Source organism: Sciurus carolinensis, chromosome 12 (assembly GCF_902686445.1).
Source record: "Sciurus carolinensis chromosome 12, mSciCar1.2, whole genome shotgun sequence".
In the NCBI taxonomy this organism is placed as follows: domain Eukaryota; kingdom Metazoa; phylum Chordata; class Mammalia; order Rodentia; family Sciuridae; genus Sciurus; species Sciurus carolinensis.
In genome coordinates this window covers 36551012-36569411 of record NC_062224.1, presented here as the reverse complement: position 1 = coordinate 36569411, position 18400 = coordinate 36551012, and the positions used below count along the sequence as shown (strand labels likewise).

At 51.5% G+C, this 18400-nt stretch overlaps 1 pseudogene; it reads left to right on the top strand.

The window, feature by feature from the left end:
* The window catches only part of LOC124961235 (microtubule-associated protein 10-like), a 36244-nt pseudogene extending 18728 nt beyond the window's left edge, over window positions 1–17516 (top strand).
* Window positions 17517–18400: the final 884 nt, after the last annotated feature.

Genomic DNA, 18400 nt, shown 5'->3' with positions numbered 1-18400 from the left:
AAGAAAATTATTTCAAAGCCTCAGATCTTTGGTCTGAGGCCTGAAGGCTAATCCCTCAAAGATGTGGTTTAACTCCAGAATTCCAAACAACTCAGCCTGAACAGGAATGTTTTAAGTCACACTACTCTGATGAGAACCATTAAATGAAGGGCTGAGGTCCAGCTCACGTCACCTCAGGCAGCAGTGTTTTCTGCTTGAGATGTGTTTGCCTCCAGAGCCACCCAGCCACTTAGCATTCTTAGTCTTTGGTTGCAGTTATTTTTCAGGTATCTGGCTTCATCCTTACCACTGTGTGATAACTTTTGTGTTTTAAGCTTCTCTTCATGGTCTAAATAATCTTCTAGAGGGCTGTAATAGCATCTTTGAATCTTGCTACCCCAAATCCATTGTCTTTGGAAAAACAGTTCACCCGATTTTCCTCTGGGGAAGATTCTCATTCCTTACTTCTCGAGCTCTGGGACTAGATGCACCTAGTCCCACTTCTCATTTGAAACAACACCTCCTCCTCTCCCAGCAAATGCACTCAGCACATGTTTCCACTTGAGGAGCAGACAGGAGGCTGCACTGGATAAGCCCTCCTGCCTCCTGTGAGGGTCTGCCTGGAGAGGGGTCAACTTGGAGAGAAGAATAGGAACACTTAGTCTTGGCCACAGTTGGGTCTGGGCCACACATCCAAAAAGGGTTAGTGCTTGGACTGGTATATTACATTAGTGAGAAATTCACTTTTAAAATATAAATACTGTTTTGGATTGGGGGGTCTCTCAATGGAAACAAAATAGTTCTTGAATATAGTAAGCACTGATTTCCACCATTTTGACTTTTTGTTGAGCCCCCTGAAAGAACTAGAAGACTCCCTTGTTGGAAATGAGTAAGAACAGAAACCCCTGCCCTAACGAAGTTTCCTAAATGCTTCTGGGTCAAGCAATTCTGTTCAAAAGACCGAAGTTGTTTATTAATTATAATTATTTCCAGGCCATTCCTGCTGTCTAGAAGACTTTCCCTTTGACCTTCTGTGTAGGATGCCATCCATGTTTAGCAGAATCAGACTTGACTGAACCATGGAATACAGAGGTCTGACTCCCAGAAACTGGCAGTCATGAGAGATGGTTTCAGACGACCTGGGGTAGGTGACCCTGTACAAAGTTGGTTCACCCCTGAGGAAATGCTAATTCTCTAGGCAAATGACTTCCCTCACTCCACTCCATCCTGTTCCTCACAGAAGAAGTCCCTCCTGGTCCCCTTTTACCTGTGCGACTATAAACAAAGGGAAGGTGGTCTTCTCCATCTTGTTTTGTGAGCAGATCTTGGCATGGTCCAATTCATCACACCCCCTCCCATTTGAAAAGAATATTGGCTTTTGTGTTTCTTTAATTAGATAAGTTTCTTAGTGATTAATCAACAGCTGGCACCATCCTCCTACAGAAACCCTTTATCTCATCCATGCTGGACATGATAGGAGAACCCCCCACTTCTGAAAAACAAGTGAATCTCTGAAGTTTGTGCTGATTTAAAATTAGAATTCATTTATTCATTCTGAAGAAAACATTTCTTTGTTTTTGTCAACAGCTATATTTGCAACCAAACAGATCAATTTAGCTTAATGCTGTACCTAATTAAATAATTTAAAACTATTAAAAAATATAATACATTTCTCAGACTTTAAATGTGACTGAAGCAGGATAGCAAATTCAAGGACAGCCTCAGCTATTTGACCAGGCCCTAAGCAACTTAGCCAGACCCTGTCTCAAAATGTAAAAAGGGCTGTGGTTGTGGCTCAGTGATTGAGCACCCCTGGGTTCAATCTCCATTACAAAAAAAAAAAAAAAAAAAAAAAAAAAAAAAAATTTAAATGCAACAAATACTTTTATCCTGTGTCATGGAGCCCTCCACCAGTATAATGGACCACTCCATTTGTGACGTGGACCTCTGCTCCCATGTCATGGACCCCTCCATCAGTATCATGGATCCTCTACCCATGTCATGGAACTGTCTACCCATATCATGGACCCATCCACCCGTGTCATTCCCCCCTCCATGAGCCCCTCCACTGTGTCACCACTGGTGTCACTGGACTCTCCAACTGTGTCACTAGACCTTCTACCCATGCCATGGATCCTCCACCCATGTCTGGACACATCCACCAGTGTCATGAACCCATCCACCTGTGTCATGAACCTCTCCATCCTTGTCATAGACCCGTCTACCTGTGTCATGGACCCTCTACTCATGTCATGGACCCATCCACCCATGTCATTGCCCCCTCCACCTTTGTTATATTTCCCTCCATCCTTGTCATGGACCCCTCCACCTGTGTCTTGGACTTCCACCTGTATCATGGACCACTCCACTTGTGATATAGACCACTCCACCTGTGTCATGGACCCCTCCACTCATGTCATGGACCCCCCACCTGTATCATGGACCAACCAACTGTGTCATGGACACTCAACCTGTGTCACTAAATCCCTCCACCAGAATCATGGACCCCTCCACCTGTGTCATGGATCCCTCAACCTCTGTCAGGGAACTCTCGAGTCATGTCCTAAACCTCTGCACCTGTGTCATAGACACTTCCACCTGTATCTTGGACCCCTCCACCTGTGTCACAGGATCCTCATACTTGTCTGGACACCTCCACTCATGTCATGGACCTCTTCACCCCCGTCATGGAACCTTCCAGCCATGTCATAGACCCCTGCACATGTGTCATGGACCCTTCCACCTTTGTCATGGACCCCTCCACCTGTGTCATGGACCCCTCAAATTGTGTCATGGACTCTCCACCTGTGTCACTGTATCTTCTCATACCATGGACCCGTCACATGTGTCTGGACACCTCCACTCATGTCGTGGACCCCCCCCCAACCTATGTCATAGACCCCTCCACCTGAGTCGTGGACCCTCCAAACTATGGTATGCACCCCTCCATGTGTATTGTGGACCCCCCACCTGTGTCTCTGTATACTCCAAGTGTGTCATGAACCCTCCACCTCTACCACCTGGGTCTCGACAAGTCCATCCATGTCACGGACCACTCCACCCATGTCATGAAACCCTCTACCCCTGTCATGTACCCCTCTACCTGTGTCATGGACAACTCCAACTGAATCATGGATCACTCCATCTGTGAAATGTACCTCTCCTCCCATGTCATGAACCCCTCTACCTGAGGCATGGAGCACTCCACATGTCATGGACCCCTTTACCTGTGTCAATGAACCCTCCAACTATGTCACAGACTCCACTACCTTTGTCATGAATCCCTCCACCTGTGTCATGGACTCCTCCACATGTCATGGACCCTCCACCTGTATCGTGGCCCCCTCCACTTGTGTCATGGAGCCCTCCACCTGTGCCATGGACCCCTCCACCCATACCATGGACACTTCCCCCCAAGTCATGGTTCCTCCATCCATGTCATGGACCATCCTCCTGTGTCATGGACCCTCTCCCTGGAATATGGACCCCTTCACCTGTGTCACTGGACCCTTTAACCCAGTCAAGGACCCCATCACTAGGGTCATGGACCCCATCATCAGTGTTATGGACCCTTCCACCCATGTCAAGAACCCTTCTACCTGTGTCACTGGAACCTCCTACTGTCATGGACCCCATCCCCCGATAACATGGATCATCCATCTGTGTCATGGACTTCTCCACTTGTGTCATGAACCCCTCCACCTGTGTCATGTACCCTCCACCCATGTCATAGACCCCTCCAATTGTCATTGATCCCTCCACCTGTGTCATCGACCCCTCCACCTTTGTCATGAATCCCTCCACCCTTGTCATGAACCACTCCATGTGTCATGGACCTCCACCTGTATCACGGTCCACTCCACCTGGGACATGGACAGCTTCACCTGTGTCACTGGACCCTCCAACTGTGTGTCACGGACCCTTCACCTGTGTCAGAGACCCCTCCAATTGTTTCTGGACCCTCTACCCATGCCATGGAGCCCTCCGCTCGTGTCATGCATCCCTCCACCTGTGTCATGGATGCTCCACCTGTGTCATGGACCCTCTACCAGCCTCATGGACCCATCCACCTCTGTCACTGCCCCCCACCACTTGAGTCATGGACACTCCAACCATGATATGCACATGTCCATGTGTCATGGACCCCTTATCTGTGTCATGGATGCTCCACCTGTATTGTGGACACTCCACCTGGGTCTGGATACCTCCACCCATGTGATGGACCCATCCACCTATGTCAAGAAACCCTCCACTTGTGTCACTGGATCGGCCCCCCTTGTTATGCAGCCCTCCACTTGTGTCATGAACCCTCCATCTGTTTCATGGTTCACTCCATTTGGGACATGGACCCCTCCACCTGTGTCATGCAGCCCTCCACTCATGTCATGGACCCTCCACCTGTGTCACTAGATGCCTCCATCAGTGTCATGGACCCCTCCACCTGTGTCATGGATTCTTCCACCTGTGTCAAGGACTCTCCACCTCTGTCAGGGAATTCTCCAGCCATGTCCAGGACCTCTGCACCCATGTCATGGACCCATTCACCCGTGTCATGGACCCCTCCACCTTGGTCATGGACCCCTTTAGTCATGTGTGGACACTTCCACCCATGTCACAGTCCCCTCCACCCATGTCATGGACCCTCCATTTCTGTCACTGGATTCCTTCATCAGTGTCTTGGACCCCTTCTCCTGTGTCATGGACCCTCCACCTATGTAACTGGATCCCTCCACCATGTCATGGACCCTCCACCTGTGTCATGGACCCCTCCACTCATGTCATGGACCCCCCATCTGTGTCATGGACCAACCAACTGTGTCATGGACCCCTTCTCCGGTATCATAAACCCCTCAACCTGTGTCCTGAACCTATCAACCTGTGTCATGGGCACTCAACCCGTGTCGTGGACATGTTCCCCCCACGTTGCTGACCCTCCACCTGTGTCATGGACACATTCCCCCCATGTCGTTGATCCTCCACCTGTGTCATGGACCCCTGTACCTGTTTCATGGACTCTACCTCTGTCCAGATGCATTCACCTGCATCATGGACCCTTGGCCCATGTTATGGATTCCTCTACTTGTGTCACAGATCCCTCCACATATGTCTTGGACCCCTTCAGCTGTGTCATGGAACCCTCGACCTGTGTCATGGACCACTTGATCTGTGTCATGGACTGCTCCACCTGCATCACAGACCCCTCCATGTGTATCATGGACCCCTCAACCTGAGTCATGGACCCTCCACCTGTATCATGTACACAGCTACCTCCCCATTTTATGGACTCCTTCACCTGTTTCATGACCCCTCAACTTGTGTCATGGACCCCTCCACCTGTCATGGACTCCTCAACCCGTGTCAGTGACACCTCCATCTGTGTCACTGGACCCATCCACCTATGTCACTGAACCCTCCAACTGTGTCATGGACCACTCCACCTGTGTCATGAATTCCTCCACCTGTCAAGAAACCCTCCACCCCTGTCATGGACCCCTCCACCTATCTCATGCACCCCTTCACCCATGTCATGTACTCCTCTACCCGAGTCATTGACCCCTCCACCTGTGTCATGGATCCCTCCACCTGTGTCACTGGGCTGGCCCCCTTGTCATGGACCCCTCCACCTATGTCATTGTCCACTCCATTTGGGACATGGATCCTTCCACCTGTGTCACTAGATCCCTCCATCAGTGTCATGGACCCCCCTCCACCAGTGTCATGGATTCTTCCACCTGTGTCAGGGACTCTCCACCTCTGTCAGGGAATTCTCCAGCTGTGTCCAGGACCTCTGCACCTGTGTCATGCACCCATCCACCTGTGTTATGGACCCCTCCACCTTGGTCGTGGACCCATCCACCCATGTCAGGGACCCCTCCACCTGTGTCATGAACCCCTTTAGTCATCTGTGGACACTTCCATAACATGGTCCCCTCCACCCATCTCATGGACCCCTCCACCTGTGTCATGGACCCTCCACTTGTGTCTGGAAACTCCACTAATGTCATGGTTCCTTTTACCCATGTCATGGATCACTCCACCCATGCCTTGTACCCCTCTACTCGTGTCATAGACCAGTCCATCTGTGTCAGTGGACCCTCCACTCATGTCTGGATACCTTCACCCATGTCATGGACAACACCACCTGTGTCACGGGCCCCTCTTCCCATGTCATGGGATCCCTCCACCTGTCAATGGACCACTCCACTAGTGTCATAGACCCCTCCACCTGGGTAATGGACCCATTCGCCCCATCATAGACCCCTTTACCTGTGTAATGGAAACTTCCACCCCTGTCATGAACCACTACACCGTATCACGGACCCCTCTACCTGTGTCATGAACCCCTCCACCCCTGTCATGGAACACTCCAGTCATCTCATAGACCCCTGCACATGTGTCATGAACCCTTCCACCTTTGTCATGAACTCCTCCACATGTGTCATGGTTCCCTCTACCTGTGTCATGGATTCCTCCACCCTTGTCATGGAACCCTCCACCTGTTTCATGAACACTTCCACCCATGTCATGGACCTGTCCACCTGTGCCACTGAACCTTCTGTCCATGTTATGAACCTTTCACCCTTGTCTGGACATGTCCAGCAGTGTCATGGACCCCTCCACCTTTGTCATAAACACTCCACCTTTGTCATGGAACCATCGCCCATGTCATGGGACTTCCGGCCAAGTCATGGACCCATCCACCTATGACATGGACTACTCCACTTGTGACATGAATCCCTCCAACTGAGTCATAAACTCCTACACCTGTGTCATGGACCACTTCACCTGTGTCACTGGACCCTCCTCCTGTGTCATGGACCACTCCACCTGTGTCATGGACCCCTCCACCCATGTCATGGATGCCTCCACCTGTGTCATGGACTCATTCATCTATGTGATTGCTCCCTCCACCTGTGTCATGGACCCCTTCACCTGTGTCATAAATCCCTCCACCCTTGTCATGTATCCCTCCACCTGTGTCATGGACCCTCCACCAATATCATTGACCACTCCATGTGACATGGACCACTACTGTGTTATGGACCTCTCCACCCCTATACCTGAGCAATTGACAACTCCACCTGTGTCATGGACCACTCCACAGTGACATGGACCCCTCCACCTGTGTCAAGTACCCCTCTATCTGTGTCAGTATGTCTAGCCATGTCATGGACCCCTCCACACATGTCATGATTCCCTACATTTGTGTCATGGACACTCCAGCTATGTCATAGACCCCTCCACCCAGGACATGGACCCCTCCACCTGTGTCATGGACACCTCAACCTGTGCTATGTTTCCTCTACCTGGGTCAGGGTCCTTCCATCTGTGTCATGGACCCTCCACCATATCATGGCCCACTCCACTTGTGACACTGACACCTCCACCTGTGTCATGGATCTCTCCACCTGAGTTATGAACCCTCTACTTGTGTCTCCACCTTTGTCATGGAACCTTCCACCTGATTCATGAACCCTCCACTCATGTCTGGACACCTCCACCTGTGTCTTCAACCCATCCACCTCTGTCACTGAACCTTCTACCCATGTCACAGACCCTTCACCTGTATCTGGACATCTCCACTCATGTCATGAACTTTCTACCCGTGTGGGCACCTCCACTCATGTTATGAACCTTCCACCCATGTCTGGACCCCTCCACCTTTGTCATGGAGCCTTCCACCTGTGTCACTGGACCATTCACCTATGTCATGCACCCCTCTGCCTGTGTCAAGGAACCCTCCACCTGTATCATGGACCCCTCACCCTGTGTCATGATACTCCATCTGTGTCCTGGACCCTCCACCTGTGTCACTGAATACCTCCACCTGTGTCATGGACCCCTCTACCTTTGTTATGTACTCTCCACCTATGCCATGGACCCCTTCACCTGTGTCATGAACCCTGCACCTATGTCAATGACCCTGCACCTTTGTCATGAGCCCCTCCACCATGTCATGGACCTCTATACCTGTGTCAGGGACAGACCCCTCTACTTGTATCACTGTACCCCTCCACCCATGTCATGGACCCCTATACCCATGTCATGAAAACCTCCACCAGTGTCATGGACCCCTCCATCAGTGTAATGGACACTACCACCTGTGACATGAATCCTTCACCTGTGTCATGGACACTTCATCTGTGTCATGGACCCTTCCACCCTTGTCATGAACCCCTCCACCTGTGTCATGGACACTTCTTCTTTGTCATAGAGCAATCCACCTGAGTCACTGGACCCTCCACCCATGTCACTGACCTGTCCCCACATGTCATGGGCCATACCACATGTGTCATCAACCCCTCCACCTGTCTCATGGTCACCTCTACCCAAGTCATGGACCCATTCACCTGTGTCACTGGCCTTCTTCTCATGTCATGGACCCTCCACCCTTGTCATGGACACTCTACCTGTGTCATGGACCCCTTAAGGTGTGTAATGGAACCCACTACTTGTGTCAAGGACACCTCCACCCATTTCAGGGACCATTCCCCCCCAGTCACAGACTACTTCACCCATGTCATAGACCAATTACACCTGTGTCATGAACCCTCCACCTGTGTCCAGACACCTCCACCCATTCATGGACCCTTCCACCTGTGTAATGGACCTGTCCACGTGTGTCATGGACCCTCCACTTCTGTCAGGGACCCCTCTACCCATGTCATCGACCCCTTAACCTGTGTCATACATCCTTCCACTTATGCCATTCACCCCTCCATCTGTGTCATGGACCCTCCACTTGTGTCTGGATGCCTCCACCCAAGGCATGGACCCCTCCACCTGTGTCATGGATGCCTCCACCCATGTCATGAATGCCTCTACCCGTGTCATGGACCCTCCTCCCCTGTCATGCATGCCTACACCGTGTCATGGACCCCACCATCCATGTCATGTACCCTCTTGTCACTGGGCCCATCCCTGTATCATGGATGCCCCCATCTGTACCCTGGATCCCTCTATCCATTTCATGGTCCCCTCCACCTTTGTCACAGAGCCCTCCACTTGTGTCAGGGACCCTAACCTTTGTCATCAACCTGTTTACTTATGTCACTTGTAGCCATGTCATAGACCCTTCACCTGTGTCTGGACACCTCCACTCTTGTCATGGACCCTCTACCATGTCTGGACACCTCCACCTTTGTCATGGAGCTCTCCACCTGCATCATTGACACCCCACATGTGTAATGGACCCCTACACCCATGTCATAAAAACCTCCACTAGTGTCATGAACACCTCCATCACTGTAATGGACACCTCCACCTGACATGGATCCTCCACATGTGTCATGGACATCTCCATCTGGGTCATGGACCCTCCATCTCTGTCAGGTACCCCTCCACCTGTGTCACTGTACCCTCTACCCATGTTATGAACCCCTCCACCCCAAACATGAACCCTCTACTTGTGTCTGGACATTTCCACCCCTGTCATGGACCCCTCCACATTTGTCATGGACCCCTCCACTTGTGTCATGGACACCTACACCTGTGTCATGGAACATTCCACCTGTTTACAGACACCTCCACCTGTGCCATTGACTTATCCACTTCTGTCACAGGACCTTCCACCCATGTCTGGACAGCTTCGCTATGTCATGGACACCAATGTCTGGATGACATCACCTTTGTCATGGAGCCCTCCACCTGTGTTACAGAAACTCTACATGTGTCATGGACCCCTCCACCTGTGTCACTGGATCTTCCAACTGTGCCACGGACCCTCCATCCCTGTCTTACATGCCTCCACCTGTCATGGACCCTCCACCTGTATCATGGCCCACTTGTGACATGGACCCCTCCACCTGTGTCATGGACCCCTCCACCATGTCATGGACCTCTCTACCCATGTCATGGACCCCTCTACTTGTGTCACTGTACCACTCCACCTGTGTCATGGACCTCTACACCCGTGTTCTAAAAACTTCCACCAGTGTCATGGACCCCTCCATCACTGTCATGGACACCTCCACCTGTGACATGGACCCCTGCACCTGTTTCATGGACACTCTACCTGTGTCAGTGACCCTCCACCCATGTCTGGACACCTCCACCCATGTTCTGTACCCCTCCATCTGTGTCCTGGACTCTCAACCCTTGTTATGGATGCCTCCACCCTTGTCATGGACCATTCCACCCATGTCATAGACATCTCCACTTGTGTCATGGATTCTTCCACCTGTGTCATAGACCCCTCCACCTCTGTCATGGACCCTCTAACCTTGTCTGGAAACCTCCACCCATGTCATGAACCCCTCCACCCCTATTGTGGACCACTCCACCTATATCATGGACACTCCAGCTGTGTCAATGAACCCTTCACCCATGTCATAGAACCCTCCACCCCTGTCATGGACCCCTCCCACTGTGTCATGATCCCCTCCAGCTGTGTCATGTACCCTAACCTGTGCAATGGACCCCTCCACCTGTGTCACTGGACAACTCCACCTCTGTCTTGGGCCCCTTCACCTCTCATGGACTCTCCACATATATCATGAACCCTCCACATCTGTCATGGACCACTATACATGTGTCATGGACCCATCCACCTATGTATGGACCCTCCACTCTTGTCATGTACCCCACCACCTGTGTCATGGACAACACCCATGTCACTGAAACCTCCACCTGTGTCATGGAAAAACCTCACCTGTGTCCTGGACTCTCCACCTGTGTCATGGATATCTCCATCCATGTCATAGACCCCTCCACACCTGTCATGGACACTGAATTTGTGTCATGGACCCCTCTAGCCATGTCATGAAACCCTCTACCTGTGTCATGGACCCCTTCACTTGTGTCATGAAACTCTCTACCTGTATCATGGACCCCTCCACCTGTGTCATGGATGCCTCTACCCATGTCATGGACCCCTTCACCCATGTCATGGACCCCTCTAAATATGCCATGAACCCCTTCACCCATGTCTTGGACACCTCCTGCCATTCATCAAACCCTCTACCCATGTCATGGACCCTACATGCATGTCATGGACCTCTCCAATTGTGTCATTTACCCCTCCATTGTGACATGGTCCCCTCTGCCTATGTCACTGAACCCTCCACCTGTGTCATGAATCACTTCACCTGTGTCATCGACCCCTCCACTGGTGTGACGGACCCTCCAACCATGTCCTGGACCCATCAACCCTTGTCACTGACCCCTCCACCTGTGTTATTGACCCTCCAGCCTTGTCATGAAACCCTTTACCTATGTCAAGGACCCCTCCTTCTTTTTCATGGACCCCTCCACCTCTGACACTAAACACTCCAACTGTGCCATGGACCCTTCCCACCATGTCATGAATCCCTCTGCCTGTGTCACTGGACCATCCCCCTGTGTCATTAACTCCTCCACCTGTGTCACAGAACTCTCAACCTGTTTCATGGACCATTTTACCTGTGCTGACATCGAGGTGGGGGCCCTACCTACCATGGTTGTCATGGACCCCTTCAGCTATGTCATTGACCCTTCCACGTGTGTCATGAACCCCTCCATCTTTGTCATGGACCACTTTATGTTACTGGACCCTCCAATTATGTCATGGACCCCTCCACCTGTGTCATGGACCCCTCCATCTGTGTCATGGACTCCTCACACTGTGTCATGGGCCCTCCACCTGTGTCAATTGACCCCTCCACCAGTGTCATGCACCCATAAACCTGTGTCGCTGGATAACTCCACCTGTGTCATGGACCCCTCCACCTTTGTTATGGGTTCTTCACTTGTGTCCTGACCCCTTCACCTGTGTCATGAACCTTCCCCCCGTGTCATGGACCTATCCACATGTGTGGTGGATACCTCCACCTCTGTCATGAACCCTGCACCTGTGTCATGGACCCCTCCACCCTGTCATGGACCTCTGTTCCTGTCATGGACCCCTCTACTTGTGTCACTGTACTGCTCCACTCATGTCATGGACCACTCATGTCATGGACCCATACACCCATATCATAAAAACCTCCATCAGTATCATGGACCCCTCCATCTGTGTCACTGGATCCATTCACCTGTATCATGGATGCTTCCTTCTGTGCTCTGGATTCCTCTGCCTGTGTTATGGTTCCCTCCACCTGAGTCATGGATCCCTTCATCTGTGTCACTGGACTCTCCAATTTTGTCATGGATCCCTCCATCCTTGTCATGGACCCCTCTGTGTGATGAACCCTAACCTGTGTAATTGACCCCTCCACCTGTGTCACTGGACAACTCCACCTCTGTCTTGGGCCCTTTAACCTGTCATGAACCCTCCACCTCTGTTATGGACCACTCTACATGTGTCATGAACCTGTCCACCTATGTATGGACCCGCCACCCTTGTTATGTACCCCACCACCAATGTCATGGACACAAACACCCCTTGTCACTGAACCCTCCACCTGTGTCATGGAAAGCTTCACCTGTGTCTTAGACATTCCACCTGTGCCCTGTTCCCTTCCATCTGTGTCATGGACCCCTCCACATGTGTCATTGACCCTGAACTTGTGTCATGGACCCCTCTACCCATGTCATGAACCCTCAACTCATGTCAGGGACCCATCAACCCTTGTCATTGTCCCTTCCACCTGTGTGATAAACCCTCCAAACTTGTCATGAAACCCTTTACCTATGTCATGGACCCCTCTACCTCTGTCACTGGACCCTCCAAATTGCCATGGTCTCTCCATCCCTGTCTTGCATGCCCCCACCTGTGTCATGCACCCCTCCACCTGTGTCATGGACCCTCCGCCTATGTCCTGGCCCATTCCACTCATGTCATAAACACCTCCACTTGTGTCACGGGCCCTCCACCCATGTCTGGACACTTTCACCTGTATTATGGACCCTCCGCGCATGTCTGGACACCTCCACCTTTGTCATGGAGCCCTCCACCTGTGTCGTGGAACTCTATCCTGTGTCACTGGACCATCTACCCATGTCATTGACCTCTCTACCTGTATCATGACACCTTCCACCTGCTTCATGGAAACCTCACCCTATGTCGCCAGACCTTCCACCTGTGTCATGGACCTCCATTCTTGTCATGGACCCCTCCAACTATGTCATGAACCCTCCAACCATGTCATGTACCCCTCCACCTATGTCATGAAACTCTCCACCCATGTCATGGTCTCCACCATCCGTGCCATGGACTCCTTTACCCATGTCATTGGACCTTCCAATTGCCTCATGGACCCCTCCCCCACATCATGGAGCCCTCCACCAGTGTCAGGGTCCCTATCACCTGTGTCATGTCCCCTCCACCTGTGTCTTGGACCCCTCATCCTGTGTTATGGAACACTCCACCCATGTTAAGGACACATCCACCTGTGTCACTGAGCCTTCAAACTGTCATAGACTTTCCACCTGTTTCTGGACACCTACACCAATGTCATGGATCCTAACACCCATGTCATGGACCCCTCCACCTGTGTCATAGACAATACACCTGTGATTTGGACCCCTCCACCTGTGTCATGGAACCCTCCACCCATCTCACAGACATATCCACTTATGTCATGTACCCATCCATCTGTTTCACTGAACCTTCTACCCTGTTATGGACCCTCCATCAGTGTCTGGACACCTCCACTACTGTCACTGACCCCGCCACCTGTGTCTTGAACACTCCACCAGTGTCATGGACCCCTTCACCCATGTCAAGGACCCATTCACTTGTCACTGGGCATTCCTCCTGTATCATGGACCCTCTGCCTGTGTCAAATGACTTTTCCACCAGTGTTATGGACCACTCCACCTGTGTCATGAACCCTCAATCTGTTTCATGTGTCATGGATGCCTTCACCTATGTTATGGAAATTTTACATTTGTCATGGACTCTCCACCTGTGGCATGGATCTCTCCACACATGTCATGGAACCTCCACTTTGTCATGGATTGGTTCACCTGTATCATGAACCCTCCCCCTGTATCATGGACCCATTCACATGTGTCATGGAACCCTCCACCTATGCCATGGATCCTACACCTGTATCATGGACTCTCCACCTGTGTTACAGACCTCTCCACCCATGTCATGGAACCTCCATCCTTGCCATGGACCCTTTCATCTGTCATGAACCCTCAACCTGTGTCATGGACTCATCCTCGTGTGACATGGATCCCTCCACATATGTCATGGATACTCCACCGGTGTCATGGACCCCTCTACCCATGTCATGGACCCCTCTGTGTCATGGAACACTCTACCATATCACTGTACCACTCCACCCATCATAGATACCTCGACCTGTGTCATGGACTCTTTTACGTCTGTCACAAACTCTCCACCTGTGTCATGGACTCCTACACCTGTGTCACTTGACACTTTTCCCAAGTTATGGACCCCACCACCGGGGTCATGGACCCCTCCATCAGTGTCTTTGACCCCTCCACCCATGTCATGACCCCTCCACATGTTTCATGGACAGTCCACCTTTGTAATAGAACCCTCCACCACTGTTTGGACCTGTCCAGCTCACACTAGACCCCCCCACTCATGCCATGGACCCTTCCCCCTGTGTCATGGATCCCCCACCTATGTTTGGACACCTCCACCAATGTCATGGGCCCCTCTACCCATGTCATGGACCCTTCCATCTATGTTGTGGACACCTCAACTTGTGTCATGGACCATCCACTTGTGTCAGGGACCCCTCCACCTTTGTTACTGAACCCTCTACTCTCATGGAATCCTCCACTTGTGTCATGGACCCCTCCAACTGTATCATGGAACCCTCCACCCATGAAATGGACACATCAACCTGTGTCATTGGATCTTCTACCCATGTCATTGACTCTCCACTCAGTCATGAACACCTTCATCCATGTCATGGACACTTTGCTATGTCACTGACCCATGTACCTGTGTCATGGACCCCTCCACTGTGTCATGGACAACTCCACTTGTGTCATGGATAGTCAGTCCACTTGTGTCTGGACCCCTATACCCAGTCATGGATGCCTTCATCCATGTCATGGACCCCTCTCCCCAAGTCTTGAACCCCTCCACTTATCACTGGACTCCTCTACCCATTTCATGGACCCCTGCACCCATGTAATGGACCTCTAAACCTGTGTCATGACCCCCTCCACTTGTGTCACTGAACCCTCCATCTTTGTCATTGACCTCTTCACCTATGTCATATACCTCTTCACCTGTCATGGACCCCTCCACCTGTGTCATGGACCCCACTACCTGTGTAATGAACCCTCCACCAGTGTCACAGACACTCCACCTGTGTCATTGACCCCTCAACCTGTGTCATGGGCCTCTCCACATGTGTCATGGATCCTTCCACCCATGTCATAGACCCCTCCATCTGTGTCATGGACCCCTCAACCTGTGGCATTGACCCATTCCTTTTCTCATGAACCCTTCCACCTGTGTCATGAACCCTAAACCTGTGTCATGGACCCCTCCACCCATGAAATGAACCCCTCCCCCTGCATCATGGACTCCTCCACCCATGTCATGTACCCGTTCGCCTAAGTCATGGACCCACCACTTGTGTCAGGTATCCCTCCACCTGTGTCATGGGCCACCCTCTTGTGTCATAGAACCTCCACTCATGTTATGGACCCTCCACCTGTGTCATTCATGCCTCCACCTGTGTCATGGACACTGCCATCCATGTCATGGACCCCTCTACCTGTATTGGACCCCTCAGCCTGAGTTATGGACTATCCACCTGTATCATGGACCCCTCCAACCATGTCATGGACCCTCCACCCATGTCATGGACACTTTTGCCTGTGTCATGAACCCTCCACCTTTTTCAAGGACTCTCCACCTATATCATGGACACATCTACGTGTTATGGACCCTTCCACCTATGTCTTGAACCCTCCACCTGTGTCATGAACTGCTCCCCCTGTGTCATGGACCCCTCCACCTGTGTAATGGACCCCTCCATCCGTGTCATGGACTCTCTACCTTTTTCATGGGCCCTCCACCCATTTCATGGGCACTTCCACCTGTCTTTTGTACCCCTACAGCCATTTTGTACCCACCACCCTTGTCATGGTCTCTCCATTCATGTCATGGACTGCTTCACCCAAGTCATGGAACACTCCACACTTGTAATAGACCCCCCATCTGAGACATGGAACCTCCAACTGTGTATGGATGCCTTCACCCATGTAATGAACCCCTCTACCTTTGTTATGGATCCCTCCACCTGTGTGACTGGACCATACACCTGTGTCATGGACCCCTCCAACTGTGTGATGAACCCCTCCACCTTTTTCATGGAACCCTCCACCTGTGCTGACATCCAGGTGAAAGTCCTGCCTGTTGTGGGTGTCATGGACCCCTCCACCTATATAACTGGACACCTCCATCTGTGCCATTGACCCCTCTAGCCATGTCATGATGCCTCCAACTGTGTCATGCATCTGGCAACTGAACCCTGCAACCTGTGTCATGAACTCTTTCATCTGTTTCATAAACCCCTCCACCTGCATATGAATGCCTATGCCTGTGTCAATGGTCCCTTCACCTGTGTCATGGACCACTCAACCTTTGTCAGGGACCTGTCCATCCATGTCATGGACCCCTCCACCTGTGTCATGGACCTAGCCATCTATGTCACTGGACCCTCCACTTGTGTCATGTACCCCTCCACCCTTGTCACTTGACCCTTCCATGTCATAGACCCATCTACCTGTGTCTTGGACCACTCCAGCCATGTATGGACCCTCCATGTCTGTCACTAGACCCTCCACCTGTGTCATGGGCCTTTCTCCTCATGACATGGACCTCTCCATCTGTGTCATGGACCCTTCACCTGTGTCTTTGACCCATCCACCTGTCATGGACCCTTCCACCCATGTCATGAACTCTCAACCTGTGTCATCGACCCCTCCACCCGTGTCATAAACCCCTTCACTTCTGTCACTGGAACCATCACCTATGTCTTTCGAACCTCCATCTGGATTGTAGACCCATCTAGTCATTTTGTACCCTCCTCCCATGTCATGAATTCCTCCACCCAATTCATGAACCCCTTCACCCACATCATGGACCCTCCATCTGAGTCATGGACCCCTCCACCTATGTACTGGACCATCCACCTCTGTTGGAATTCTTCATCTGTGTCATGGACCCTCCACCTCTCTCATGAACCCCTCCACCTTTGCTGACATTGAGGTGGGAGCCCTGCTTGCTGTGAGTGTCATGGACCTCACCACCTGTATAACTGAACCCCTCCACCTGTGTCATTGACCTCTCAAACCATGTCTTGGAAGCCTCCACATGTGTCACGCACCCCCCCCACCACCTTTCATGGACTCCTCAACCTGTGTCATGGTTCAGGTTCATGAAACCCTTCACCTGTGTCATGGACCCCTCCACCCATGTCTTGGATTCCTCCGCCTTTGTCACTGAACTCCTCCACCCATTTCATGAAACCATCCACCCAGTCATTGATGATTTCATCCATGTCACGGACCCCTCCACCCATGTCATGGACCACTTCACCTGTGTCATGGACTTCTTTGCCAGTGTCACTGTACCCTCCACCTGTGTCATGGACCCCCTCCACCTGTGTCACTGAACCCTCCACCTTAGTCATGGGCCTATCCACCTGTGTTATGGACACTCTGCCCATGTCATGAATCCCTCAACCTGGGTCATGGACCACTCTATGTGTTATGGATCCCTCTAATTGTATCGTGGAATTCTCTACCAGTCTCGTAGACACCTACACCAGTGTCATGAAAATCCTCCACCTTTGTCACAGAACTCTCCACCTGTGTCATGGACTCTTCGACTTGTGAAATGGATCCCTCCATCTGTGTAATGGACATTCCATCTGTGTTACCGACCGCTCCACTCAAGTTTTGGAATCATCACCTGTGTGACTGAAGCCTCCATCTGTGTCATGAACCCCTCCAACTGTCATGGACCCCTCCACTCATGTCATGGACCCTCCACCTGAGTCATGATTTCTTCACTTGTGTCAAGGACCCCTTCACCTATGTCATGCACCACCCACTTATGTCATGGACCCCTACGCCTGTGTCATGTACCCTCCACCTATGTAACTGGACCCCTCCACCATGTCATGGACCCTCCACCTGTTTCATGGACTTCTTGACCTATGTCATGGACTCTCCATGTGTGTCACAGACCCCTCCATCACTGTCATGAACCCTCCACCTTTGTCAAGGACCCTCAACCTGTGTCATGGACACATCCACATGTGTCATGGACCCGGTCACCTATGTCATGGACCCTCCACTTGTGTCATGGACTCCTCCATCCATGTAATGAATCGCTCCACCTGTGTCATGAACCCCTTCTCTGGTATCATAAACCCCTCAACCTGTGTCCTGGACCTATCGACCTGTGTCGTGGACATTCGGCCTGTGTCATGGACACGTTCCCCCCATGTTGTTGACCCTCCACTGTGTCATGGACCCCTCTACCTGTGTCCAG